At 41.1% G+C, this 23,848-nt stretch overlaps 1 protein-coding gene across 3 annotated transcripts in view; it reads left to right on the forward strand.

Moving 5' to 3' along the window:
* BCAR1 (BCAR1 scaffold protein, Cas family member) overlaps positions 1-23,848 on the forward strand; it is a 2,082,713-nt gene that overhangs the window by 1,604,268 nt on the left and 454,597 nt on the right. The window lies entirely within an intron of this gene.

Below are 23,848 nucleotides of genomic sequence, written 5' to 3' on the forward strand. Positions count from 1 at the left end.
GGATAGTAAATTCCTCTAGCTTGTGTACAGTGATCACCGAATGTATTTTTGTCCTCTAAATCAGCCTTGCAGTGAACATTCAGAGTTCAGATCACAATTGTTTTATTTCTTTTGTTAGCTTAGTTAGTTGGAGAGAGCAGGCAAGCATGTGAGCAGAGGAGTATGGCAAGCTGACAAGGAGACATTTGGCTGAGATGGGCCAGGCTAAAGGACTGGTGCATGGAAACCTGGCTAAAGCAGACATGATTGCAGCTTTGATCACAGCTGTATCAGAGAATAGCAACAAGGAGGATGATCAGACTGGCCATGGAAATGTACAACACTCAGAGAATGGACAGCTCAACCTTTCTACAGAGGACTTAAAAATCCATCTGGAGCTAAAGAGACTTGAGTTGGAGGCTAAGCATTTGGAAATAGAAGCAGTAGCGAGACTGAGGTGTCTGGAGAGTGAGAAAAATGAAAGCTGAGGAGGAGAAGAAGAGGCAGAGGCAATATGAAAAGGAGATGCTGACTCTTCACCAGAGTCATGGAGGTAATGGGGGAAGGGAGTAACTGTACCCCAGAAGCACAAAAGGTCAGTAAATTTCTTCCACAGTTGACAGAGGGGGATAATTTTGATAGTTTCATTCATCTGTTTGAGAGGGTATGTAAACAGTATGATGTTGACCAAGGTCTCGGTATGGTTCTTGACCCCCTTACTTCATGGTAAAGCTGTAACTATTTTGTCCAAACTGTCTGACAATGACATTTTTAAATTATAATGTTGTAAAGAATTGTTTGCTAGAATTTTTTAAGCTAACACCTGAAACTTAGAGGAAAACGTTTTGTGAGCAAAGACACAAGGCAGATGAAAGTGTGTGAATATGTTGCTGAACTAAGCACTTATTTTCATTGGTGGTTTAGTGGATGTCAGATCACCACTTTTGAAGGGCTGGCAGACCTTTTGGTGAGGGAACAAGCCCTTAGCACTTTTCCTGAGGACATGAGGATCTGGTTAGCTGATAGACAATGTGTTACTTCATATGACTTGGGAAAGAAGGGAGACCTATACTTAGCAAGCAGGGCATCCCTGCACAGGAAAGGGAGCACCAGTACTGCTAATGGGTCTAAAGAAACCCATGGTGGGTAGCCCAGACCACCCCAACAGAATCTGCCAGTAGCAGGGGAAGCCACTAGACCAGGTAATGTCCAGGACCTAGGTATAAATGTTTTGAATGCAACCATTGGGGTCATGTGGCACACAGATGTCCACAGAGGCAAGGTGGGGAACAAAAGGTGAGAGAGCCAGTAAGTGGGAAAGACAAAATGCCAATAGTAGGTTCTTTTGAGACAACAGGGGTACCAAACTACCATCCTGCAGATGTCCTGATAGGGAAGGATTTTGATGAGGCAGTACTATTTGTTAATGTAGTTACACGCAGTCAGGCTTCGAGACAAGCATGTGGGTCTGGTAGCCTGGGGGAGAGCCAGATTGACCGCATACTTAGAGCCAAGACTGGTGAGGTGGTTACTTCAGGGAGGGAGCTAATCTGTAGCAGTGAGACTAAAGGTGAGCCACAGCTGCTTGTGGGTACTGATGTTCCCTTGGACAGAGTGGCTGCAAAGGTAGTGGTGACTAGTAGTACCCAGGCTGACAGTGAAGCACCGCTGTCAGAAGATGCCAGACTTTCTGTAGAAGGGGAGCTGGAAAGGGTTACAAAGAGAGAGTTGAGACAGGCTCAAATCTCAGACCCTACATTACAAGACCTGAGGCAGGTAGCTAGTGAGGCACCAGATTCTCAAGGGAAGGGGGAGTCTGTATACTGGGACAAAGGATTACTATATAGAGTGGACCCCTGAGAGGGGGCTAGAAGGTGAGAGGATACAGCAAGTTGGTAGTGCCTAGAGCCTACCATCTGGCACTTCTAGCCATAGACCATGATATTCCCTTTGCAGGTCATATGGCCATAAAACGTACCAAGAGACATATTATGCAGAATTTCTATTGGCCTATAATTTCCAGAGATGTAACAAGGTACTGCAGGACCTATGAGCAGTGCCAAAAGGTAGGCAAGGCAGGAGACAAGGTGAGAGCTCCTTTGATGCCTTTGCCTGTGATTGAGGAGCCATTTCAACGGGTAGCTATGGATATTGGGGGGCCTCTGAGTACCCCACGTTCCACAGGGAAAAAGTGTATCCTAGTGGTAGTAGATTATGCTACAAGATACTCCGAGGCAGTGGATTTGTCCTCCATTGAGGCAGAAAAGGTGGCAAATGCTTTGTGGAGATTTTCAGTAGGGTAGGTTTCCCAAAAGAAATACTGACTGACAGAGGTGCCAATTTCATGTCAGACCTGCTGGCTTGTCTGTGGAAGTACTGTGGGATGAAGCACCTGAAGACCACCCCCTACCATCCCCAGACTAATGGTCTTGTTGAGAGGTTAAACCATACCTCCCAACCATACCAAATTACTCATTTTTTACGGAGTTTTGGGGTCCAAATGAAGGGGTGCCATGATTTCCGAATGAAATCCCTTCGTTTTTGATTTTTTTCTTTTGTTTTTTCAATTTTTTGAATTTCCGCACTGTTTGAGCTGACAGCATCACATGCGCTATGACGTCAGCTCCATCAGGGCTACCAGCCTGTCGGAATTGAGCTCAAGGAGCTCATGTCGTGCACACATTTCCAGCTGCTCAAATGCGAATGGGATTATTGGCAAACGGCAGCACTCTTTTTTGTAATGGATTATGTTATGTCCGTTGGGGAACATTATCAGTGAACAGCAGCAAGGAGTCAGATGGTCTGGCAAGAAAGAAGTCTCAGCAAGTATGGAAATGGTGTGTGTGTATGTGTGTGTGTGTGTGTGTGTGTGTGTGTGTGTGTGTGTGTGTGTGTGTGTGTGTGTGTGTGTGAGACTATGATATTGAAAGCAGTGAGGTGAAGCAACAGTTTGGCTGCATTTACATCATGTTGCAGAGAATTGCTGTTGTTTGCACATTTTTTGTTTGTAACTTTTCTGTCTGATTCTCCCTTGAGCTCCTGAAGGGCTAAAAGCAACCATCTGAGGCAATTTGTTAGGCAGGTTGTACTTAGGTTAAATGTATAGTTAAAATGTAAAGTTTTATGATTATAAGCTGTCCTGGGTAGATTATATTTTTATTGAAAAGAAAAACACAATTCATTAATTTTTTTGTAGGTGCAATTTAGGGATGTGCTAAGAAAAAGTATTCATCATAGTGTACTAGTGTTTTTGTTTTATTCTTCATATTATATGAAAGTGATTATTTGAAACATAGCTTCATTAATCTATAATCTTTCATTTTACATTTGAATCATTCTCTAAATGTTGGTTCACTCTCTCTTTGTTTACCTGTACCGGTTGTCAGATATATCTGTAAGGTGCATCTTGTGTGCATATATAAGCAAAGGATCCTTGTTTAATTATCTTTTATCCATTTACTGACATTGTTTTGGTTACTGAAAAGAGCATAGCCCATATCACTGCAGTTGTTCAAATACACAACACCAAGTGATGTGATTATGAGACTACTAGATTTAACTTAGTAAAATAAATCAGGATTTGGATCATTACTCAGTAGTTCTTTCCCAGTTGTTCTACATGAAATTCCTAATGTGTTAGTTTAGGTGCTTAATCAGAATATAAGCATTTGATTAAGTGATACATGACTGGCCAAATATAACAACAATGCTTTGCTAAATTACAGTATGGCCCAGTTACAATTTATTGATAAAAATATTGGTATTTTACAGACAGTGAAAATTTGCCCCAATTTAATACACCTGGTGGGTAGAGGTATTCAGACTCAAGCCCTGTACCTTGGATACAGGGTAAAAAGTGCCTAAAGTCCATAGCCACTACCACTTGTGAGCTTTGTCCAGATTTTTTGTGCTAAGAGTTGAGAGCTATGGTGAGAAGTGAGAACTGAATTTGTATTCCCCCATTATTGGCTTTGTTTGTTGAGTTTTATTGTGCTACGAGGTTGAGAGCTATGGTGAGTGAGAAGTGAGAACTGAATTTGTATTCCATCCCCCATTATTGGCTTTGTCCAGGTTTTTTGTGCTAAGAGGTTGAGAGCTATAGTGAGAAGTGAGAACTAAATTCACTAAATGATAACCAGCCATTACATTTCAGTCTTCCTGTCTTTCAGAAAAGTGCTGATTTGGCATAGTGGTATGTTGCTCTGACTGTAGTGCATAGGGTCATGGGTTCAAGTCTTGCCAGTGAAATGCTTGTTGGCAACACAACATATTATTCTAGCAACTTTCCAAAATTATGCAAGCAATGTTTAAAATGTGTCCCTGGTTTTTGACCTTTTGCCCCCCCCCCCAAAAAAAAAATGAAATTGAAAACAAGTGCAAGAAGCTGTACAAGATGCCCATGGCTTACACTACTGTCATTCTATTTATAGTGTGGGTATGGAAGTAGACTTTTATGATGGAAATGTTCTGAATTGGGCAGTTTTTTCATTATTGGTTCATGCATTTTGTTTCATTGCCTACAGTACAGCCTACTGGAAAAAAATGTTCAAAAAATAAATTTAAAATGTGCTCTAACAAGTGTGCTGTATTATACAAGGAATATAACTTAATAAAGTCAGGAAGGTGTATCAAAAAAAAGAACACATGTATGTGTCTTGTTTTGTGTGCAAGGGGGCAATGATTTGAAAACAGCCCAAAGGTAATCTTTATCCACCACTCTCCAGATGCATTTTCTTTGGATGTGGTATGGGTTCCAATGCTGTTTCAATGAATGTGAGTTTCAAGGCCAGAGAAGTTTTAATGCCAAGTCTATTTTCATTGTGAGACAGTATTGCTTTGTTTAGCAGATGTCTGTTAGTGTTTGCGCATTGTTGTGTTGCAAAATGTAAAAATAAAATCCAAATAATCAGCATTATGCACACATTAGTGTTTGTGGTAAATGGGGTGGAATCGCCAGGTAATGGGACATTGGAATGGCTGCAGGGGGACTCTGGTGCCATATTTTGGTTGTCTGTTCTTCAGTTTGTGTTTGAAAGTTGGTATCCCACAATTCCATTGGAGTGGGTGGGGTTACATAATTATGTATGCAAATTAGATCAGCGTACAGATTTGTACCCATTTTTCATGGGCCTTGTCCAGATTTTTGATGTTTCCAGGTTGAGTGGTATGGGCTAAACTCTACAATCAAGTCCATGTTATGGGCATTTGCAGACCAGTTTAAGAAGGAGTGGGACAAATATTTGCCCCATCTGTTGTTTGCTTACAGAGAGGTTCCCCAGGAATCCACAGGTTTTTCACCCTTTGACTTGCTGTATGAGCATAGGGTGAGGAGACCTCTAGATTTAATTTGAGATGAGTGGGAAGGTGAATGTGAATCTTACAAGGAGTCTGTAGTGGCATATCTCCCAAACCTCAGGACAAGGGTCACGGAACTCATGGACTTGGCCCAGGAGAACCTGGCAGAAGCCCAACAACTGAAAAAGGTCTGGTATGACAGTAATGCTCGAGCTAAAGGGTATGCTGTAGGACAGCAGGTAATTGTTCTTATTCCTGATGGACACAACAAGCTGCAAGCAGCCTGGGAGGGACCCTACAAGGTGGTAAGAAAGGTAAGTGATGTTAACTACATGGTGGAACTGATAGGCATGAGGCAGGAGCACAAATTGTACCATGTTAAAATGATGAAACCTTACCATGATAGGGAGGCTCTTGTGATGAGTATTTGCAGTGGATTGCAGTTGGAGTCAGAGGGAGATCTGGCGAATGATCTCCTCAGTGAGGCTTGGACTGACACCTCAGTGGAAGGGATAGAAATGTCCCAGCAGCTATCTCCTACCCAGGTTCAAGAAATCCGAGCAGTGCTACAGGAGTTTGGGGACATGTTCACTGGGAAACTAGAGTGCACCCTCCTGGTGCAGCACCAGGTGGATACAAGACCGCAAAGGCCAATTAGGCAGGCCCCTTATAGGGTGCCTGAGAGAGTCAAATAGACACTGAGGGAGGAGATACAGGAAGTGTTGGAACCAGGGGTAATTCAAGAGTCCAACAGTCCCTTTGCCTCCCCAGTGGTGCTAGTGCCAAAGAAGGATGGCAGCACCAGGTTCTTTGTGGACTACAGGAAATTAAATGGTCACACAGAGTCAGATGATTACCCCATGCCTAGGACAGATGAGGCCCTAGAGCAGCTGGGTGGGGCTAAGTATCTTACCACCATTGATCTTACCAATGGTTACTAGCAGGTGTCCTTGGCTCCCAGTGCTAGAGAGAGAGGTTAGCCTTTGTGACTCCTTTTGGCTTGTATGAGTTCACAAAGATGCCCTTTGGGATGAAAAATGCCCCAGGAACTTTCCAAAGGCTGGTAGATCATATCCTAGCAGAAACAGGAGGATTTTCCCTTGCTTAGCTAGATGATATTGCCATCTACAGCCATTCCTGGCAAGAGCACCTTCAGCATGTCAGGGAGATGCTGGGCAGACTACAGAGGACAGGGTTGACCATTAAGCTGAGCAAATGTCAAGTGGGTATGGCAGAGGTCTCCTACCTGGGACATAGAAAGGGGAATGGTAAGATCAGGACAGAACCTGCCAAAGTAGAAGCTATGCAGGCATGGCCTGTACCCATTACCAAAAAGCTGGTGAGGGCATTCTTAAGGACAGCAGGGCACTACAGAAAGTTTGTCCTCTGTTACAGCTGCTCCCCTCACAGAACTGACAAGAAAGAACAGGCCAGATAAGGTAGTGTGGACCACAGCATGTGAGGAGGCATTCCAGAAGCTTAAAGAAGCTTTGGGAGGACCCCCTGTGTTAACCAGTCCAGATTGCAGCAAAGTTGTGCAGGTGGATGCTTTGAACCACGTGGTGGGAGGTGTACTTAGCCAGATTTCTTCAGAGGGAGAAGAGCACCCAGTGATTTATTTCAGTCATAGGCTTCAACCCAGGGAGGATTGCTACACAGCTGTAGAAAAGGAATGTCTAGCCATAGTGTGGGCACTGCAGAAACTTCAGCCTTATCTGTACGGAAGAAAATTCACTGTAGTTACAGATCCTAATTAAACATGGTTAAACAGAGCCAGCCAGCAAAATGCCAAGTTGCTAAGATGGAGCCTAGGGTTGCAAGCATATGATATGTCAGTGCAGCACCGTAGTAGGAGTAGCAATGCCAATGCAGATGGGCTCTCAAGACAGGGAATGGGGTAAGGTTTACTCAGATAGACCTAACCCTCTCAAGCAACTTTTCTCAAAGGTCACTTGAAAAACTAGCTTGAGTTTTCTGGGGAGGGGATATGTGAAGGCTGCCAGCCTAGCTGGATAGAATTCTGTAGATAATTCTGTCATTTGTAAATATTAATATAATGTAAATATTAATATAAGCCACAGGCTTCTTCTCTTAAATGAAAGAAAATTGTGTTAAATGTTGAACATCAAAAATGTAGCAGCAGTGCACTTTGCTGGAAGAAAGCTGATAAGTCAAGTCTTGTATGACTGTTGATCTCAAATGTCTGGACCAGCAGATTCTTTCTATTGTTTTGAGACCAGAGTTAATTGCTAGATTTTACATATATAATGTCTTTAATTGCTGTGGTTTCTGACCAGGAAAAAGATCAAAGATATGTTAAACTCTGAGTTTCTGTTAGCCTGGGAACCAGAGAAAACTCATATCATCTAAAATGAATCAGCAGTGATGTATTATCAATTTAAAAGACTGTCTCAGAGAGAGAGAGAGAGGGAGCATTTTTTTTGGATTTTGTCTAAAGCTGACAACAACTCACCAGTACTCTGCTTTTGCTCCATATGTAAGTTTATTTAGAACTGTGATTGCTCTTAGATATAGATAGAAATAGTAAGTTTAGTCTAGCTGTTTTCTGTATTGATGCCAGAAATATTCTACTGTATTATTTTAAGCATTTTTCTGTGATCTCTGAACTCTTGACTAGCACTGTGTAGTAAGAAGTATTTTCTTGTGTTTTTATTATTTATCATTAAATATTTCTAAACCTTTCAACTGTGGCTGTTTTGTGTAGAGATAATTTAAGCTCTAGAGTACATTGCATGTATATAGTGATACTATCCAACCCACTCCAATAGCTTTAGCCCTGGGTCACACTTACTATTTGGATAATAATATTGCAGAGCAATAATTGGACACCCTTTAATAAGGGCCTTATTAGTAGCTAATATTAGTGGTTGGTGGCAGTGATTTCTACCTTATAGCCTGGCAGAAAAGGGGGCATAGCTGGAGAACCTGTACCAGCCTTCCCCAGAAGTGTCTGAGTGTTTGTATATAACTCACATCTCAAAGTATCAGCTACTTGGGCAGGGACATGAAGCACTGGTTGGACAGAGAGGGTGCTGGAGGTTTTAGCTTGACCACTAGGCAGAGACCTGTACCCTATAGCTGTGCCAGTGGGGAGTCTTATTGGGGATCTGGAGAGAAAGGGAGAAACCAACCCTAGACTGACTGTGATCTCTGTGTGCTCTTATGGAAAATTGTACTTTACTGTCTGTGTATTTGTTATCCTTACCAGTGTGGATGCCCCTCACTGGTGTTAGTGGTGAGGATTGAGGCTCCTTGATTACTGGGCCAGTGCACGGGTGTCACAGTGTCAATGAAAAAGGTATTTAGGAAGGTAGCAGTGTCAGTGGCAGTGCTATTAGGGCAGGGATTGGGGGATGATGGGCTCCCAGGATGTAGCAGCTTATTAACTGAGTGCCAGAATTTTTGGGGGTTGGAGTGGGGATTGATGAGTGGTTTATTGAAGAAGTTTTGTTTGTCTAGGGTTATATTTTTTTTGGTTAAGTTACAGAGCTCTCTATAGGTGTGAAGATCAGTGACGTATTTGGATCTTTTCCATTTATTCCACACACTATCTCTCTTATTCCTGAGGGTTCGGGTGGCTTGCATTAGCCAGGGGGCACACTGTTTTTTTATTCTTAGTTTCCTAATGGGGACCATGGAGCTGAGTGTATCTAGAAAGATGTTACTGAAAAAGAGGACAGCTTCCTCTAGGGGAAGATTGTGGAGGAAGGATCAATTAGTTGAAGAGAACTGGTGGTTGAAAGTTTCTGGATTAAAATTGGAAAGGTTGTGCCATTCTTTGTATTGCTGGGGTTTACATAGTTGAGGGGAGTGTCTAAGTATGTATGTGGAATGATGATTGCTTATTGTATCAGGTAGTGTAGCGGGGTTGTGATACATATCAGGATTAGAGGTGAGGACCCAGTCTAGAGTGGAGCCATAATTGGTACATTTGTTTAGGCAAGTAGGGGTGGAGATTACTTGGGAGAATCGAAAGAGACACAGAAAATAATTATTAACTTTGAATGAAAATTTGAGGGCCATATAACTGGCAGTGCATATACATGTTTGGTGCTAGAATAGCTGTAGATTCTTTTCCCACTCCAGGTTATTGGATTAATTTTCAAATAGTTGATACTGCAGTGCAGCATAAGGGGGGGCTGCAGTCATGAGTGCATCATCCTTCAGATGAGACGTTAAACTGAGATCCCACCTGCTTTAGTTGGTGGTAGCTCAGGTAGATGTTAAAGATCCCATTCATTTATCAAAAAGACTAAGGAAAGTTCCCTGATGCCCTGTTCCCTAGTAGTATAAATACCACTACTGGTCTCCCCTGAAAAGAAGCCACTAGCTTAGTGGGACCAACCCGGTCAACAAAGGATAAATAAAATAAAATAAAATAAATATAATTCTGTTAACCCCTCACAGGAGTGAAGCAGAATGGATTGGGCAGGCTATAATTCCAGAATACAGGATGAAAAAATGAAAATGATTGACATCAATCAACAAAGTCAGATTACTTAAGGTTCGGCGTGAAAACAAAATGCCTTACCTTTGTGAATCTAGCAGCCAGAGGTGTAACTGGTTCACCCAGTGCCCTGTGCAAGTCCCTGAAGTAGTACCCCACCCCCTGTGCTCATAGTGAAGAGCAAAAGGAAACACGCTCTGATAGACTTTACTCATGGCAGCATGAAGCATACCCCCTCTCAGGCACACCCCCCTCCCTACCAACAACAGCACAAAAAAGTTGCTTTCTGTAATGGCATTTCTGAAATGCTGGTGCAGAAAGAATGCAGGAACAGCACTCAGATTATACCCACTAACAGGGTGCTCCTGGGGCACATGGTCCATTCACCCCACCCTTGCTACACTACTACTAACAATGTCTAAGCAGAGGACTTTGACATTGTGTGTGCATGTGTTGGTAATTTTACTGAAAACAGTAAATTCAATGTAAAAATGCTGACAAATGTGTGACAAGTACTGATAAGGACAAGGAAAGTAGATAAAACAAGAAAACCTAGGAAGGGGAATAGTAGTGCATCCCATTGCCTAGGTCATGAATATCAGGTAAAGAAATTAATTTCCTTTCCCCTGACCAAAGTGCATCTGCCATGACTCTCAACTGTCCGGATTTTTGCCTCATATTTTGACTTGATCTTCATAAAGTATGTAGTTTTCTGGTAACTCACTGAGGATTAAAGTCAGAAAATGACAGACATTTGAGTTTTTGACTTCTTACACTTCAGAAATGTTTTATTTATTTATTTATTTGTTTATTTATTTATTTCAGTTTGATGACTGGGGTGGTCCACTGGGCCTGGAAGAGCCCGTTTTCAGTGGAGGCCCAGAGAGAAATGCTCCACAGATACTGAAACAATCATACTTGTTGCAAATACAAGCAGTTGAATATACAAATAACATACATTGATGAAATGCATAGTTAACAAGAATAGGCAAAATGATACATATGTCTAGCTAATATTTACATGAATACAATATTTACATAAATTGCAAATATTTTTTTTTTTGAGAGAGAGAGGAAAAGTCAGGGTGGAGTTAACAAGTGTCATGTAGAGGAAGTAGGTATGGAAGTAGATGAGCACTGCAGAAGCAAGTATAGGGTGTAGTGCTTGGGTGATGGTGTAAGGGGTTAAGTAGTGGGGGAACAGGAGCATTTCCACTTTGAAACTAGGTGAGACTGGAGGAGAGATTTGACGTTAGAGTGGCTTTGGATATTTCGGAGGGTAGCAGAAAGAGAATTCCGCAATTTAGCTAATGAGCAAGATAATAGTAGGTGTCCTGGGGGTCGAAGAGGTTTGTATATTTTTAGAAGATTGTGGTTTTCAGATCTAAGTGGGCAGTTGGGAATGTATGGTGTTAAAGAGGTGGACAGAGAGGGACAGTTAGAAGGCTGGAATATAAGCTTGTGGGCAGTAGTGAATTTAAGAAGTCTGAGGTAGTTAGGAAGTTCAAGCCATTGCAGAGAGTGTGGAGAAAGGCAGTGGTGAGATGTGTTTCTGGAATTGGTGGCAAATTTTGAGAGCTTGTTGTAACAGGTTTCCAGCTTGAACTGTAAGCCAAGCTGGAGATTAGTGAATAAGGGAGCACCGTGCATATGAGATGGTAAGAGGTAAGTAGAGGTAAGTGTTCATCTGGTAGAAGGAGAGAGGTACCAATTGTGTCTGTACAGGAGACCTAGTTTTTGGTGTTTTCTTTTATATTAGTTTGAATGTGTATATCAAATTTTAAATTGTCATCAATTATGAGGCCTAACAGTGGTATGTGACACTATTTCTATGGGGGGGTGCTGTTCTGGGTAGTTACTATAAAAGAGTTTTTGTCTAAATTGGTGTTTTTGGATGGGGTGAAGAGCATTATGTTTTATTGGCATTTAAGGCGAGGAAATTATTGTGCATCCAAGATTTGGTATTTGAGAAGGCTAACTGAGTTTTGTGAAGAAGGTCAGATTATTTTGGGTCAGATAAGATACCATTTGGGATTGGATACAGTTCTCCATGATTTTTGATATTGAGGAAAGGATTGCTATGGGCCGAAAGTTAGAAGTGTCAGTGTTTTTGCCTCCTTTATGTAGTGGGATGATATAAACATGTTTCCAGAGGGAGGGGACATATGATTCCTGGATAAATCTGTTTATTATGATGGAAATGGGGTATGCAATGCTATCTGCAGATAGTTTGAGGAAAGATGCGGGTAAAGCATCAGGGGCAGGAGAGTATGGTTTCAATTGGAGGAGAAGTTTTTTTATTTTATATGTGGAGACTGGAGAGAAATTGAAATTTAGGGTAGGGGAAGCCAGATTGAAAGGGGATGGAGGAGGATTGGTTGGAGGGTGGGGGGATGAAAATGAGTGAAAGAAGGTGGTAGTAAGTTTAACAATGGAGTCAATGAAGAACTTATTGAAAAGAGAGGCAGTTTCAGGATCAGTATAATTTAGATTTGGGCATGAGTTATCCTTGTTGCCAGGGTGAAGGAGGGAGGAGCTGGAGCTCCAGACTTTTCTAGAGCTGGATACGTGGTCAGTTTGTAGTTTACTATGGTATGATTTGCAGTCCCTGATTATTAATTTTTTTACTGTGTTACAGAGTTGTTTAAATTCAATTAGGACTGAGGGTGATTTATGTTTTTGGTATATTTTCCATTTCTTATCTCTTAGGTGCATAGTTTGTTTAGTTTCTTTCGTTAACCAAGGAGAGGTAAAAGCTTTAACTATTTTAGTTTTTAGTAGAGTGAGATTGTTAAGAAGGTGGAGGAAAGTGCTATTAAAGTCTTCAATGGAACTGCCAAGGGGCAAAGTTTTTAAGGGTGACCAAACTGTTATTTTTCGACAGTATATGAATGTTTGTGGGTTGAAATTAGAGAGATTTCGACTTTGAATATAGTGATGGTGTTTTTTGGGATGGGGGTGACGGTCAGCAAATACAGGCTGGTGGCCACTGAGTGAATCAGGAAGGATGCCAGTATCTGAAATTAGGTTTGGATGAGACACTAGGATCCAGTCTATAATGGAACCAGTGGTACCATCTTTGTTCAGTCTGGTGGTAGAGTTGATTTTTGATAATGTAAAACCCACTATTCTATCAACTTGCTAAGTTTACAAGAGAATTTTTAAAAATTGTCCTTATTTTTTGGCCTTTGTACTCCCGTTATGTATGGCTTTGTCCAGATTTCTTGAACTAAGAGGTTGAGAGGTATGGATCTGCTGTTGTGCCTCTGGGATTACAGGTTGATGTACAGGGAATTTGCTTTGCACTCATTTGATTTTATTCCTGCTGTTTTTCAACAAAGTTGTATTTTTATCACTCTCACAAGACCCTCTGTGCATCTTTCTGCAAAAGAAGTACTTGGACTACAACCCTGCCCTTAAACATGCCAAGCACTGTTGTCTCTAGAGTTAAGTTTTGTAGTTGTTACATCTCCTTCCCCTGCAGAGTTTGCTCGAAGCTGGGTGGATACAAGTAAATGACTGTTTCCATTTTGTTTCTATGGTGTTTAGCTGATACTTTCTTCATCTAAAATTGAGACTTACTTAGGGAAACAGCCTGTTGATCTCAATGGGTAACTTAAGCCTTGCTGCAAATCATCTGCCTTCATTTGCTACTGATAAAGGATGTGTAACTGAGATAAGCAAAGCATGAAATCATGGAAAAGTGATTAGCCTAAGGCTATTTGTTACATGAGTTATGTGCATTAAAATCGCAGCTTTAAAAGGACGACTCTTACAGGCAGAGGAAAAGCCACCTGTCTCTTGAATAATAATAGCATGCGGTTGTGACTTGCTTCAGATTTCTCCCACATCAGTTGTTAAAAATCGCTATATTCCTTAGATGTAAGCAAGCTTATATACTTACAGATGACTCCTGTCACAAGATGGCCACTTATTTTCAGCATATAAGCCATCAACTATCATTTTAGCCCTTTTTGTCTTGTTTAGTTCAATTTTAAATGCAAGAAAACAATTTAAAACAATGTACACAATGTCTGCACATAATATTGGGCTTTCTGGTTTCTGTAAAGCATCTTGCTGTCCACAGCCTTGCAGTCTGATACAGAACCTGCAGATGGTGAGGATGAATCTAGCTAAGCCTTTATTATTATATAAGGAGCACTTTCAAAGAATACTGTATAACTTATGGAACTTCCAAATTTGAGCCAATATATAAAACTGATTTTCATCCTGTTGGTGTAAATGAAAGGGCTACTGCACTAAAAATTAAAAATAAAAGCCTTGCGCTGGCTCTGACAAATAATATTTACGGGTGTGGCCTGTTACTAGAGATATCTCTGAAATCTGACCTGACAGTACAATGCAAGCCTCATTCAGGCTTAACAAAAAAAGTAAATTAAATTAAAATAATTAATCTGGGGTCCTCTTTCTACTAATTTCAACAGCTATGCAACTTAAAGCAGTTTTTGTACTTTTTTTTTCTATTTAAGCTTAATGCTTTTAGAAGAAGACAAATATAAGCAACGATGGAAGAACACAATAATAAAGGTCAGTTCCTTTGCCGTGATTAATGTATTTGCCCTTGGAGCTACTAACGGTTATAGTTCTACCCCTCCAGATCCGCAACTTTCCTGCTCTTCCTATTGCAGGAGGCCTGTCTCATTTCTATTTAAATTTATAAAATATGTTTGACATCACAATTAATTTTATCATGCTGCAGCCAGCCCTGTGCAGGCTGGGGTTTGATTCAATACTTATTCAGAAGCCTTCTGGTACTTATGGAACTCACTACAACTGTATGAACTGGACATTTCCTTCTCCGTGTAGAGAACGGGTTTCTACTATTCACAGATTTTTTTTTCTCTTTTTGATTCCTTGCAGCTGACCATTGGCTGCCCCCAGGGCCTCTCTCTCTCTCTCTCTCTCTCTCTCTCTCTCTCTACCAGGTCTAGCATGTTCTCCTTTTCACAGATTTCTAGAAGTATCCCTGATAAGACAGCAGTGTGACAGAGTGGAGTTAACTAATGCACTGATGTGGTTAGCTGAATTTGGTGCTGTATGAAGTAATTTTCTCTCCTCAAAGGTGCAGTGACCTCAGAAATGATTGTATTAATTTCTCCAGGACAAGGCAGTAAGTCGGTGTGAGAGGAGGTTAAGTTTAGGAGTGTAGTCCCTTACATGGACAGAGGAAGCCTCCACACCCTACAGAAAAAAATAAATAAAAAGCAATTCGAAAGAAATTGTTACAATGCCATGCAAGTCTTTTCTTTTTTTAAAACCTGAAACGGCATTTGAATTCATGTCACTTACACTGAAGCCCTAAATCAGTGTTTATTATGGAGAGACTGCCTGTCAGATAGAAGTGTTGACTGACACTTCAGACATTTACGAAGGTCACTGATATTGTAATCATAATGGAATAAGAGATTTGTCAGTTTTCTCAGTTTCTTTCATCTTGCTAAAAGGAGGCCTGCTAGTTTCTATTCTTTGATTAGAGCAGACAAACTGCATTACAATTTGCAGTAAAAGTATATGCTGAATAATTCTGTGAATTTGCTGCAATACATTTTAGCAGTAGATCTGGATGTGGAGAAGTTTCTTCTAAAGCTGCTTCTGGCAGTAGTATATGCTATTTTATATAATACATATCCTTACCAAGCAGTGCAGTCTGCACATCGTTTTTAAAGACAGCACTGTTTTTTTTTTCATAGATGCGTTGCATAAGCTTATGAACTTCCGTGGCTCTTTTACTTCACAGCTGCTCCTGAACCCTTATGCCCTCCATCTCTTTAATGATGAATCCATAGACTTTTCGGACAAAATTTTATTATAAAGTCACATTTCAAATAAACGCGAATGTCTCTGTCACCTATGTTGCTTAAAACGTGTAATAGTAACATTATCACAGCGTCTTCTAACCTGTGGAGCTATTCATAACAGTACAAATTTGTTTTTGTTTTTGTACCACCCAGGTCTTTGCCTGATGACTCCACTACCAACATCTAATTGGCCCATTTGTTGAGGGTATATGGAAGCAGGGCATTCCCAGGGTGTGTGGGATCCCTACAGCCCATTTGTTCCCAATCAGCCTTTCCATTCCCTGGTGAGAGTTAGATGGTAGGAAGCAGGCTAGATACCAGTTCTTGGGGGAGAGGGCAGCCTACCCTCTTCCCATTGGAAACACTCTCATCCCTCTCAGTGGCTGTTCTGAGCCAGCATTACTGCCCCCAAGGAGAAGTATGCCTCTCCATGCTGCATTGTCCTTTAATAGTGTTGGCTCAGTTGCCTCTAACTCCCCCTGGGTAACATCTAATGTTACACTAGATGCCATCTCACCCCCCCCTCCAGGATGGATGAGCTGGCAATGGCTGCTTACACCCATTCTCTCCAGGCAGCTCCAACAGGCACCCTGGTTACTACTAAGACTCAAGTCACTTATGTTGTAGTCAGGGCTTTATCCCTCTGTGCCATGGACCTGACAACAAGTGTACAAATCTTAAACTGAATTTTATAATTTATAGTATACAGCATTCAGGTAAAATTTTTATATAAAATGCTACAGTATCTTAGTAAACCTAATGTTGGCCAATACTGTCAGTTTATAGTTTTCTTCATATGGAAATGAAACCTTCAGGTATGGTATTGTACTTTTAGAGATATTTTGGAAAATATATGTATATTATGTAATAGTCCAAAATGCAGTATATGATTTACTTGCAATATCCTTGCAGCCTTGCAAATCAGATGGCAAGTATCAGTCTGTGGCAGTTTTTCCTGCGATCATGTAAGTTTTCATATGATGCATCACTCCACTGGTGTATACATTTCATGCATGTTTTTTTGGTGAAGGTCCTCCTACCACCGACTATAGTACTCGGTGTACCTATGATGTGGTTTGTATGACACAAATGATACCTAACCAAAGGTTGCAGTCACTTGCAAGAACCTTTTCTTAGTTCCCATGCTCCTGTTTTCTTCTACTTGTACTGATTGCTTTATCTCCCCACAACATACACTGAAAAGAGAAAATCATTGTTGATGGTGAGGCACTCAAACATCACTCATCTCCGCCACTGTCTGTATTGATCTTGAGTCTATGGAAAGGAACTTGGAAGTTGATATAGAATGTTTGGTCAATGTTCACCTCACTGAAAAATGGTTGTTTTACTGAAAGGCACATTAACTGGATAGACCTCACTGCATGGGGAACACTCATTTTCCTGAGGAAAAGTGACCAAGTCCCCTGCTTGTGGTTATGGGGACTTTGGCAACCTTTACAGAAAAGCACTATTCAAATTACAATTCAGATTTTTAACTTTTTTCAAATGTAGAATTTGATCAGATGGATGTCCCTTAAAAGACCATCCCTTAGGAATTTTTGAGCCTCTCAGAGAAATTATTTAATTATACTTGCAAAGCAAATTATTGCTCTGAGAAATATAAAAAGCCTCCAGTTGTACTTCCATCCCTTCTGGAATTATGGGGATTGTAGCATTAAACATACAACTCAGCAGTAAGGCATACTTTCTTCTACTGCTGTCTGCAGTGTGTGATGTATAACTTCATGTCTGTCCGTTATGTGCCTCACAGAGATGTCTTTTGCAAAGTCCATGTACTAACTGTGAGCTATGGTTAAGATAGTTATACTTTCTCTTTTCTGACCTATATGTGCCTCCAAAATGCTTATCTTTATGGAAGACCAAATAAGTATTATACCATGACCCCCGCAAAACGTGCACGCTGATTGGCCAGCGTGCACATTGTAAATCGAGTTATACTAATGGAAAAAGGTCCGGTCACCCAGACTTTTTTCCATTAGTATAACTCTACTTTTAAAACACTGTCTCGCTATGTTAAATGGGTTTAACATAGCGAGACAGCTTTATAATAAGCAACTGAGATCTCCGTTGCTTATTTTAAAGCTGTCTCGCTATGCTAAACCCATTTAACATAGCAGACAGGTTTTAAAAAAGCAACGGAGAAAGCAAGATCTCCGTTGTTTTTTTTGTTTTATGTTAAATGGGTTTAACATAGCGAGACAGTTTTAAAATAAGCAACGGACATCTCCGTTGCTTATTTTAACTGTCTCGCTATGTTAAACCCATTTAACATAGCTTAAATAAAAAGCAATGGAGATCTTGCTTTCTCCATTGCTTTTGCTCACAGCTCTGATGTACGCGCAGGCGCCAGTACATCAGAACTGCCACGGATGCCAGACATCTGCGGAAGGGCAGTAAACAGGCATTATACTATGCCATTATTTAAGAAAAGTAATAGTTTCTTTTCTTAAATAATGTCATATAATAGCAATAACCACTTGGTGGGTAATGCTGATTACCCACGGTTGGCTTTTTTGACCGGCTCGCCTCGGGACCAAACCATGCCAACCGTGGGTAATTCCAGCATTATCCACACCCAGGCGTGGGTTATTGCTATAATATACTCACGTTTCTGAGAGACTGTGCTCAGTATCCAGACCTGCTTCCTTGCAGCTGGCTGTGAATGATTCTGTAACCAGATGGGGGTCCCCTACACATGATCAAAATTTCAGAAAGCCAAAACCTGTATGGCCGAGACCATATGATCGACTTTTGAAATTTTGATCATGCAGAATGAGCATCTCCGCATAGTGCTGAATGGGAAGATTCCCATCTTCAACACTGTAGTGAGATCTCAGAGTTGGTATATTTAAATTGCAAGGGATATGGGGGCACAGACCCCCCCACAGGGGGTGCAGGGGACTTGGCCCTGCTAGCAATGTGTAGGTAAGTTTTTGTTTTGTTTTGTTTGTTTTTTTTACATGTTCAAAAATTCAAAAGTTGAACATATGGTCTGGCCATATGGGTTTCGACTTTCTGAAATTTCGATCATGTATAGTAGACCCCCATCTGGATATACAAAGGTGATATAAGTATACTTTTTTTCACTTGATCTGTTTCAGTGATAGTTAACAAAATTGTACTGGATTTATTTATTTGCTTGATTGAATATTGCTGGTCTCTGTCTGTATTTTGTTTCCCACCCTCCTGCCCAAATGTATTCTTAAATTTGGTTGCTTTGGAATTGCCCGCCCCTGCTGTAAATTTGATTTTGGACACTCCTCCCAGTTCCATCTCATTTGCTCACTCTACTGAGTACAGTGAAAACATTTGTGAAGGGCTACCCCCTTGCTTATTTGATTTTGGACACCCCTCCCAGTCCCACCTCATCAACTCATTCTACTGTGTACTGAGAGAGCATTTGGGAAGGCCAACCCCCTTAGTTTCTTAATCTTGAATTATCTTCTGTTTCCTCCCTCTCCACCTAAAAAAATGTCCACTTTATTCAGCTGCTTTTACTGTAATTGTGTTCTTCCTACTTTATTACCTTATTTTGCTTTGCTGCTTGCTCTTAAGTATTCAAGTGTTTTCAGCTGCATTTATTACTGCTTGTTAGTAGCCTGATTAAATTTGTTATTCTAAGCCTCTTAATTTTGGTTTTAGCACTTGGGCTTCAGGCCAGTTATTTTACAATATAGAAGGTTTTTGTGGTCTATACCCTTGTGGACAAACCCTTATCAAAACCCTCTCCATAAGTCCACCCAAGTATTCGGAACACTATGTCTGGACAATTCCCATCAGTTTCTCCTACCAGCCTGGTTGACATGGGCATACTGAGACAGTGTAGCAGCTGCCTCATGTTCACTGACAGCCCTCTTCTCCTAGCATATAATTTTTCTACTTATGAGAAATGGATCAGCATCAGAAACCTGGAATCCCTGCTCTCTTATGCCACAGTCAGTACTCCTGGCAAAGAGGAGGTTGCCAGCACAAACACCACACCACCCACATCACATAGACAAGGTGTCTGGTGTCATTTCAAGGGGACTCAGTATCTGTTTGCCTCAGATTACATTGTTGACAAGCCTCAATGCTTTGCCAGAGATGGCCTCCACCTGTCACCCCTGGGATTCTGGATTCTGGCCAAGGCTTTTGCCTCCACTTTGTGCCATTTTTAGGCAAAGTCCCAAAGATAAATCTTCCAACAGAAAAGATCTGTCAAAAAGCAAATTGAAGGTCATGCTGCTTAATGCTAGGAGTCTTAACCTGAAAATGCACTCACTGGAGGTTCTACTCACACTGGAAGATCTCACCACCACAACTTGACCACAATGTAGGTAAAATAAGGCACCAGCTTTAGAACACGAAAATAAAACGTTTTTATTCCTTAAGAAAGCAAAAGACTGAGCGCTTTCACCAGTCAACCTGGTATCATCAGAGTCATAGTAACACATCAAACTGATCTCATTATATACATACCCTAATTTCCTACAGCTTAATTAATTAATTGATTATTCAATTTATACAAATTAATTTACTAATTATATAATTATTAATTCATTTGACAGTGAATTTCATGTATTTTATATATATATTTTATATAATTAGTAAATTAATTTGTATAAATTGAATAATTAATTAATCAATCAAGCTGTAGGAAATTAGGGCATGTATATAATGGGATTATTTGGATGTGGTACTATGACTCTGATGATACCAGGTTGACTGGTGAAAGCGCTCAGTCTTTTGCTTTCTTAAGGAATAAAACCATTTTATTTTCGTGTTCTAAAGCTGGTGCCTTATTTTACCTACATTGTGGTCGAGTTGTGGTGGTGATATTTCAAGTTTGAACCCTACATTGGCTCCTTATTGTTCATTCACACTGGAAGATGCCAACATCTGTGCAGTCACGGAAACTTGGTTCAAGGTTGTGGAGAGCACCCTGCCTTACCAAGCTATACCTCATTCCACACATTCTGAACCCAAAATGAGGTCAGGAAGACTAAGTGTGGTGGAGTCTCTATCTTCATTAAAGACAAGCATACCTCCAGACTGGTTTGCCAGCATGACACACTAGAACTACTCCAGGTGCAACTGACAGTTGGTAAGACACCCATCCAAGTTATAGCCAGCTATAGACCCCTTTGCATGACTCAGGACATCCACTATGTGGACCTATCTGACTCCATCAAGGTTACCCCTAATACCCTGATCCTTGGTGACTTCAACTACCCCATCATAGACTGGGTAAACTATTCCTGCAATAATGCACTCACCCAGCGATTTCTTGACTTAATTTGTTCTAACACACTAGACCAGCTTTTCTCTTCCTCTACAAGGGCAGATAAAATTCTGGACTTGGTTCTCACAACCATGGGTGACTGCTGCACCATTCCCATAGTAAGTTCTTCCCTGGTGAGATCAGATCATTGATCTGTCTCATTTGAAGTTTCTATGCCACTCAACCCCCCCCCCCCCAAAGCTGTAACCAGGCTAAAAAACTTCTCAAAAGCTGACTACAACCTCCTAAGGGAGGGTATCAGTAGCTTCACACCACCACCCCCCTCAGATGATGTAGACAACTATGCTGAACAGTACGTCAGTGCAGTATACAAGCACCTGTACAACTGCATGGACATACCCAACAGAACTAAAACCTGCTCCTCAAGTAAACACAAACCTATCTGGTGGACATCCTCTATCAACACAAGGAAGAAACTGTTGTCTAAGGGTAAAAAGACACAAATTCCTAACTGAAAAAACTTCCTCCTTAGCCTCAACAAGCAAATTAGATCACTAGTGAAAATCTCCAAAGCCAATTATGAATTGATACTAGCCTCCGAAACTAAGGGAAACCACAAAGCCTTCTTCAGTTATGTCAGGAATCTCTACGGCAAAACATAGGTTTGTTCTGAATTAGTACTTAACAGTACCATCCTGTTGACTCAGCCAACCTGTTAGCAAATAAGTTCAGTGCAAACCTCACCCCCTTGTCCCCCCCAAAAGGCCATTCAACATTGCCAATACTTGTCCCGCACCTCACATATCCTTAGATCAAGTATTAAAGGTCCTATCCAAGGCAAAGAATACAACTTCCATGGGAACTGATAATATCCCAGGCTGTATTCTGCACCATCTCCAGCAAGAACTAGCTTTGCCATTCAGCACCCTATTCAACCATATCCATAGTACAGGCTTCATTCCAGCAGAGTGGAGAACTGCCATTGCCATCCCCTTGCACAAATGTGGTGCCACTACTGACCTTGGAAACTATCGCCTCATTACCTTGACAAGTCTGATCTGTAAAGCCATGGAGTGTATTATTATGGATCTCATAAACAAGGACATAGGCAATCTCTATGCACTTCAGCCCACCCAGTTCGGATTCATCAAGGGCAGATCTTGCCTGTTGAAGCTGGTTGACATCTTTGATTCTGTCACCAAGGCCCTGGATGAGAGAAAGTCAGTACATACAGCTTACATTGACTTGGCCAAAGCCTTTGACACAATCCCCCACTTGGGCATTATTAAAAAACTAACACAACTTGGCATAAATCCCTATCTCATCAGGTGACCGGCTAACTGGTTCACCGATTGGACCCACAAGGTCAAAACAGGTGCCTCCACCTCCGACAGCAGACCTGTCAGTAGTGGTGTTCCCCAGGGATCTGTGCTGGGTCCCCTACTGTTTGGCATCTACTTCTCAGACGTCCAGGCAAAGACAAAAGGACTGTCACTGACCAAGTATGCGGACAACTGTAAGTTGGGTGCTCTGTCATTGACTCCCCAGATGATGTTAACATACTACAAGAGGGTCTCACATCAGCAAATGACTTGTGCCAAAGTCATGGCCTTATGTTAAATGCAAAAAAATGTATTATCATACTATTCAGCAAAAACACGGCCCCTACTGATTACCACATCAACAGCAACCCCCTAAGCACAAAACCTGTGGTAAGAGACCTGGGTACACAGGTTGACAACAATCTCACATTCGACAATAATGCAGTGGTCAGAAAAGCCTTATGCTTGGTTCATCTCATAAGTAAAGGGATTGCATGCAGAAAAAAAGGAGGTTATTATCTCTCTGTACTCCTCCCTTGTTAGGCCAATAATTGAGTTCAACACCCCATTTGGTATGTACCTGTTCAAACACCTGCATCAACTGGAAAGACCACAGAAATATCTCAAAAAGAGAATCCATGGCCTTCAACACCTGTCCTATGTGGACAGGCTCAAATCACTATCACTCTACTCTGTATCATACAGATTGCTCAGAGGTGATCTGTGCCTCGCCTACAAGGCAATCTCAGACCCTGCCCTACTAGAGATGCTGCATATCCATAAGTCTAACTCCTCGCCCATTACCCACTCAAAAGGCCTAAATCTAGTATGCAACATTACTAACTCCTCATCCATTACCCACTCAAAAGGCCTAAATCTAAAATGCAAAATTAAAAAAACTGCTGGACAGACAGATTTGTATCCCAGAGGCTGCCCAGTCACTGGAACAGACTTTCCATACACATCAAACAGAATGCCTCGCTGACCCTCTTCAAGCGCAACCTTGATGAGTAGATGGGAAACCACAAATATTTCCTAGGGGTTCCAAGTATGTCCCTCACTGACAGAGGTGACAGGTGCTGACTGAGGTTTCTTTTTTTGGGGATAAAATGTTGACTAGGCTTGTAAGGGCCCCAGAACCATTAGTCTAGTTACCTCCTATAATCCTATGATCCTATGTATTCTATGGTCATGTGTTGCTGGTTTGGGAGGGGGGTTTTGTTTATGTTGGTGCAAACTCTGCCTACAACACACCATAATATATATATATATATATATATATATATATATATATATATATATATATATATTTTTTTTTTTTTTTTTTTTTTTTTTGCCTAATACTGCGACTTCATAATCTCTCATAGGTTCATAGGTTCATAGGACAGTACTAAGGTATTGGCCCAGAGGCCCTTATAAGCCTAGTCACAAATTTCACCCATGCTGTCTCTCTGTCTCTCATACACACACACACACACACACACACACACACACACACACACACACACACACACACACACACACACTTCTCCATCCTTTATCAGCTTTACAAACACACTCTTCAGTTGTGTCATCGACTTTTGCAGTTTATTACAGTGATTTTTTTTTTTACTGTTAAACAAAATTTCCTAGTGAAGAAAACGCCAAATTGACAGCAAACCCAACAAAAACAACTCCGCTTTAATCACTTTTAAATGCACAAAATAAGAACGTTTTTCGTCCT

This window comes from Protopterus annectens, chromosome 8.part0 (assembly GCF_019279795.1).
Source record: "Protopterus annectens isolate FY-2018-M chromosome 8.part0, PAN1.0, whole genome shotgun sequence".
Classification (NCBI taxonomy): Eukaryota; Metazoa; Chordata; order Ceratodontiformes; family Protopteridae; genus Protopterus; species Protopterus annectens.